At 42.5% G+C, this 5,000-nt stretch overlaps 1 protein-coding gene across 4 annotated transcripts in view; it reads left to right on the top strand.

The window, feature by feature from the left end:
• The window catches only part of LOC113828973 (uncharacterized), a 31,237-nt gene that overhangs the window by 1,188 nt on the left and 25,049 nt on the right, over positions 1-5,000 (top strand). Inside the window, exon 1 of one of the 4 annotated variants that reach the window (XM_070144121.1) lies at positions 2,034-2,054. The exons of the other annotated variants lie outside the window; for them this stretch is intronic. The gene's annotated coding sequence lies outside the window, so the exon portion shown is untranslated. Of the gene's footprint in view, positions 1-2,033; positions 2,055-5,000 lie in introns of those variants that run through there. 4 annotated transcript variants of the gene reach the window in all.

Here is a 5,000-nt window from a genome sequence, read left to right as displayed (position 1 = left end):
TACATAAGGATATATATGTGTGTTTGAGTGCGTGTGCGCGTGTGTATATGTGATATATATATATATATATATATATATATATATATATATATATATATATATATATATAAAAGAATCTATGTATATATATCTACATATATATAGATGGTAGATAGATAGATAAATGCACATAGATGTGCGTTTGTGTGTGTATGAGTGTGTATGTGTGTATATATGTATATATATATATATATATATATATATATATATATATATATGTATATATAAACATTTATGTACGTATATATTATTCATATATATACATATGTATTTATATATATATATATATATATATATATATACACAAATATATATATATATATATATACATATATATATATATATATATATATATATATATATATATATGTATGTATGTATGTGTATGTATATATATAGATATATATATGTGTGTGTGCATATATATATATATACATATTTATATATATATGTAAATATACATATTTAAATATGTATATGTGTATATGTACATATCTAATTGTATATATATATATATATATATATATATATATATATATATATATGTATGTATGTATGTATATACCACACACATATATGCATATATCATCACTGGCCGTGGCACCTCCTCCCCGGCTCGCGCGTTGGCACTCCTTACGACAAAAGAGTCGCGGTCATGGCTCGGGTACGAGCGGCAGATGCCACGTGTCGGAAATCCGGAACCAGTGAGATGAGGGTAAGGATTAGGATGCGGGACGCTTACGCGATGTGAGGGAAATGAGGTGGGAGATGGGGTCGAAGATGCCGTCACACAGGGAAAGGGGTTGAAGGGGAAGTAAATTAAAAGGGGGGATAGGGCTTACCAGAGGGTAGTTGTTTATTGGGGAGCTTAAAAGTTCCGTTGGAGAACGGGAACGAACTTAATATATAAAAGAACTTAAAAAGAACTTAAAAGAACTTAAAAACACAAAAACAAAACTTAAAAACTTAACTTAAAAGAACTTAAAACACAAACAAGTTAAAACTACAGTGTAAAAGAAACAACTACATGCATTAAAAACAATGATTAAACGAGTAAATAAAATAAAAGTGAACGTTAAAATGAACATTAAAAACATTAAAAAACAAACACAAAACAGGAAAAATGAGCCGAGCCAAGGACATCCCGAGGCTCGTCACATCGTGATGTGGCGGGCCTTGGGGTGTTCCCTCGCTCACAGCGTGGCTGGCCATTTCTCGGGGGAGTTAAAACCATGCTAAGTGGTTAAATTACTAACAACAATAAAACATAAAACAATAAAACATGAGAGGGGAGAGCGAGAAAGATAGAAGGAAGTGAGAGAGTGCACACAGGAAAAGAAGGCGCTGCCAAGCACAGAAAGCTGGCTCAATCTCCTCAGACCAGTCCAGAGAAAAGAGATCACGGCCTATCCCGCTCTATCCAGTCGGGGCACCATGCACGGAGTTTGTCGAGCTGTTTACAAATCATCCATCGCCACACGAGGTTCAGCGGGAGTACCGCTGCCCTCTCGTGTAATCGTGCTGTTGACACAAAGTCGTCCCACGCCACGCTGTAGACCCAGCGAAGTGTTTTGTTCAGGACGATCTGTAGCTTGCGTCTGTTTGTTTGTGCGGCGAGTGTAAGTGTGAGTGGTGCGTATGTGAGGAGTGGTGTGAGGAGTGCTTTGAGCAGGTGCAGCTTCGTACACGAGGCAGCGCATCTGAATCGATAAAGCGATTGTAAGGTCTTTCTAGCCAATGCGGCTTTTGAAGAGGTATGATAATGAAATCTAAACATGGTGTCAAAAGTGACACCGAGGACGGTGCAAGAGTGTGTTATTTGAAGAGGTGCTTGTAGTCTGTCGAAAGAGTTTAAATATATTAGATCGTAAGAAGAATTGTGTCGGGTTTACAAAAAGGACTTTTGTTTTTGTCGAGTTAGTTTTGATAAGCCATTTGTGCTCCCATCGAGAGACGGTGTCAAGCTCGTCGTTGATTCGTCGGACGACACCAGCGAGCGAATCGTGTCTAGCTAAGTGCGTGCAGTCGTCAGCGTAAAGTAACGTCAGTGAATCAGGGAAGGTGGGGTCGGAGAGGTCATTAGTGTATAACATGTATAGTGTTGGGCTGATTATGCTGCCTTGAGGTACACCTGCGTGCATATTGATTGTAGAGGAAACTTTGCCTTTAAATTTAAGCTTTAATTTACGGTCATCCAAGAAGCTGCAAAGCAGCTTCTTGGTGCACGAGGGAAAATTGAATTTAGTGCAGACTTTGTACTTCAAGCCAGCATACCAGACCGTGTCGAAGGCTCGCTCCACGTCTTTGGTCACGAGGACCGTCTTAAGTCGTCTTTCTTTGTTGTTAAGACAGTAGTTAGTCAGTAGGTTCAGTGCGTCAGTAGTCGAGCGGTGAGAGCGAAAGCCAAATTGTTTGGAAGAAAGTAGGTCATGGTCGTCGAGATACCGCCTTAGTCGGGAATTAATGACTTTCAAAAATTTTGCCTAATGTAAACTAATTGGGCGGTAATTCTTGGGGTCAGTGAGGTCTTTGTTTGGCTTAGGTATGAGGGCCACGATAGCAGTCTTAAAGGGAGCAGGAAAGTAGCCAGAAGCAAGAGAGGTATTGAACAGGTGCGTCATAGCTCGTAAAACTTTGTCAGGAAGATGAAGGAGTGCGTCACGCCCGATCTGAGAGGAGCCCGGAGCCTTACGAGGAAACCTTTATTATTTGTTTAATCTCCTCCAGCAAGATGGGAGCACGGAGTTCGCATGTGTCGTCCAGCCTATCCATGTGGATAATTGGCTCTGGCTCTGTTTCTATCCTGTGTTCTTGGCTCCAGGTGTTGATGGATTGAAAATGATCATTAAAAAAGGGGTGTGGTTCATGAGGATAAAATACAGTTTGCCAGTGATCACGAAAAAATTTGATAACATCCACGGGATCTGAGACTTGAGTGTTGTCCATGAGGAGGTGACTGAAGGGAGGGAAGTTACTGCATTTTAACTGTTTAATCTTTTGCCAAAATTCCCGTGGATTGCGAACTCGCATCGATTCTGTTTGTTTAATCAAATTTTGCCAATGAATTTTGCGGTCATTATCAAAACTATCTATGACATGGTTTCTGAGGATAGTGAGGTCCCACCGAACTCGGTGTAAATTCTGAAAATTTTGGAGAAAACGATTCCTGTAGCAGGTCAGGAGACGCTTGGTTCTCTCGCTTGGATGGAATGATTTACGTATTTTGTAACGCTCTCGTGGGATGGACCGGGAGTATTGCTGCTGAAATCCAAGCAAAGAGATGATGCCAGTGCCTATCTATTTCGAGAACATTTTCTCTGTCAAGGTTAAAGTAGAAATTTTGATCTGAAAGATAAGATTTAAAATCGTTCCAGTCTGCTTTCTTATACCGGAAGGATGGCGTTTCTTTGTTATGTATAGGTGAGGTGGAAAGTTTTATGATCACGGGTATGTGGTCAGAACCGATGTTCGGACCTGGTTGTCGGTGTGTGTGGTAGGGGAGGGCGGCCCTGTTCCCGAACACGAGATCAGGTCTGCCTTTTCCCCTAGCCGTGATTGTGGTGTGGAAGTCGGGTCCTATGTAATGTAATCTTTTTGTGTTGAAAATAGACAAGAGCTGTCTACCGTGTGCGTTCGTGGTTGTGTAGTGTAGTGATATGTGTGATGCGTTGACATCCCCGGCGAAGAAGACTGGAAGATTATTATAGCTGAATAATTTATTGAAATCTGAAAGTGGCAAGTCTGAATTTGGTCTGATAGAGGCCGTGGCAATCATTATAGGGCCCTGCTGGGTGAATAGCTTTACAGCCATGAAGTCTGGATGGATGAATGGGGGTGAAATGAATTCGAAATGAAGGGTGGATTTGACGAGGATGCAGGACCCTACGAACCAGCCGTTTCGTGACTGTCTTGACGTGTAGCCGAAGTGTTTGATAGCATAGGAATTAGTGATAGAGGTGGAATTTAAAAGAACCACGTCAGGACATTCCCGATCGAGGAAATCGTAAAAAATGTTACGTATATTGAAAAATGATCTTACATTCGCTTGCACGATTGTCAGCACGCCACTCATGGTGAGTCCGGGTGTTGTGTTCTCACCTTGTGTGGCGTTTGTTGCTCCCGGTAACGACGGGAGCGAGCCCCCATCGTGGGCTCGTCAAGGTCAGGAAGGGATTCCTGAGACTGGGAGACTCGGAATTCTTGGGAATCGGCGGACCAATTCCCGATACTTCCTCGTCTCCCGAAAGTTCCCCTGACAGGGAGAACAGGACCTGCTCCCTCGGGGGGAGCAGTCAGCGAGGAGGCACCGGGGCCTTCCTCGAGACCAACATCGATCTCGAGGCTCTCGCTACTGTCGGAATCCGAATAGATGGTATCGTCGTGAACGTGACGAGCCTCGGGGGCCGTGAGCTCAGGGTCTTTTTTGTCTTTTCTGGTGTACATGTCTGGTGGTGAGGTATGTTTGCGTTTGTTGTCAGAAGTATCTGGTGTAGTTTTCTTTTGTGCAGTTTCTTTATGTATTCGTTGTAGTAGTGGCTGTGGGAGTCCGTGTGAGTGAGAGGTAGATTGCTGTGTGGATGTCATGGTCGCCTCTCTCACCTTGGTGTGAGTGTTTGTTTGTGTGTGAAATTCAGGTATGTACAGGTTTTGGTCTTCGAAAATTTCCTCAGGAATCACAATGCTGGGGAAACCGTTTCTTTGTAGCATGATAGGGACTATGTTTGCGAATTTCTTGGCGTTGTATTTGGCAGCTATTAAGGCTACGTGTAGTATTGCTTGTATTTTTGGGTTATTGTTTGGTGTGAAGGTGTTTCTTTGGGGGAAGTGTGCAGGCGGCTTGCTTTCCTTAGGATGATCCTGCCCATCAGGTGGAGGAGGCCTGTGGGACAACCTAGGAAGTCGGGGCTTGGGTAGATCAACCAAACCTGTTGTGAAGAACTCCCCCGAGAAATGGCCAGCCA

Source organism: Penaeus vannamei, chromosome 3 (assembly GCF_042767895.1).
Source record: "Penaeus vannamei isolate JL-2024 chromosome 3, ASM4276789v1, whole genome shotgun sequence".
In the NCBI taxonomy this organism is placed as follows: domain Eukaryota; kingdom Metazoa; phylum Arthropoda; class Malacostraca; order Decapoda; family Penaeidae; genus Penaeus; species Penaeus vannamei.
This window is presented reverse-complemented; position numbering and strand designations above follow the sequence as displayed.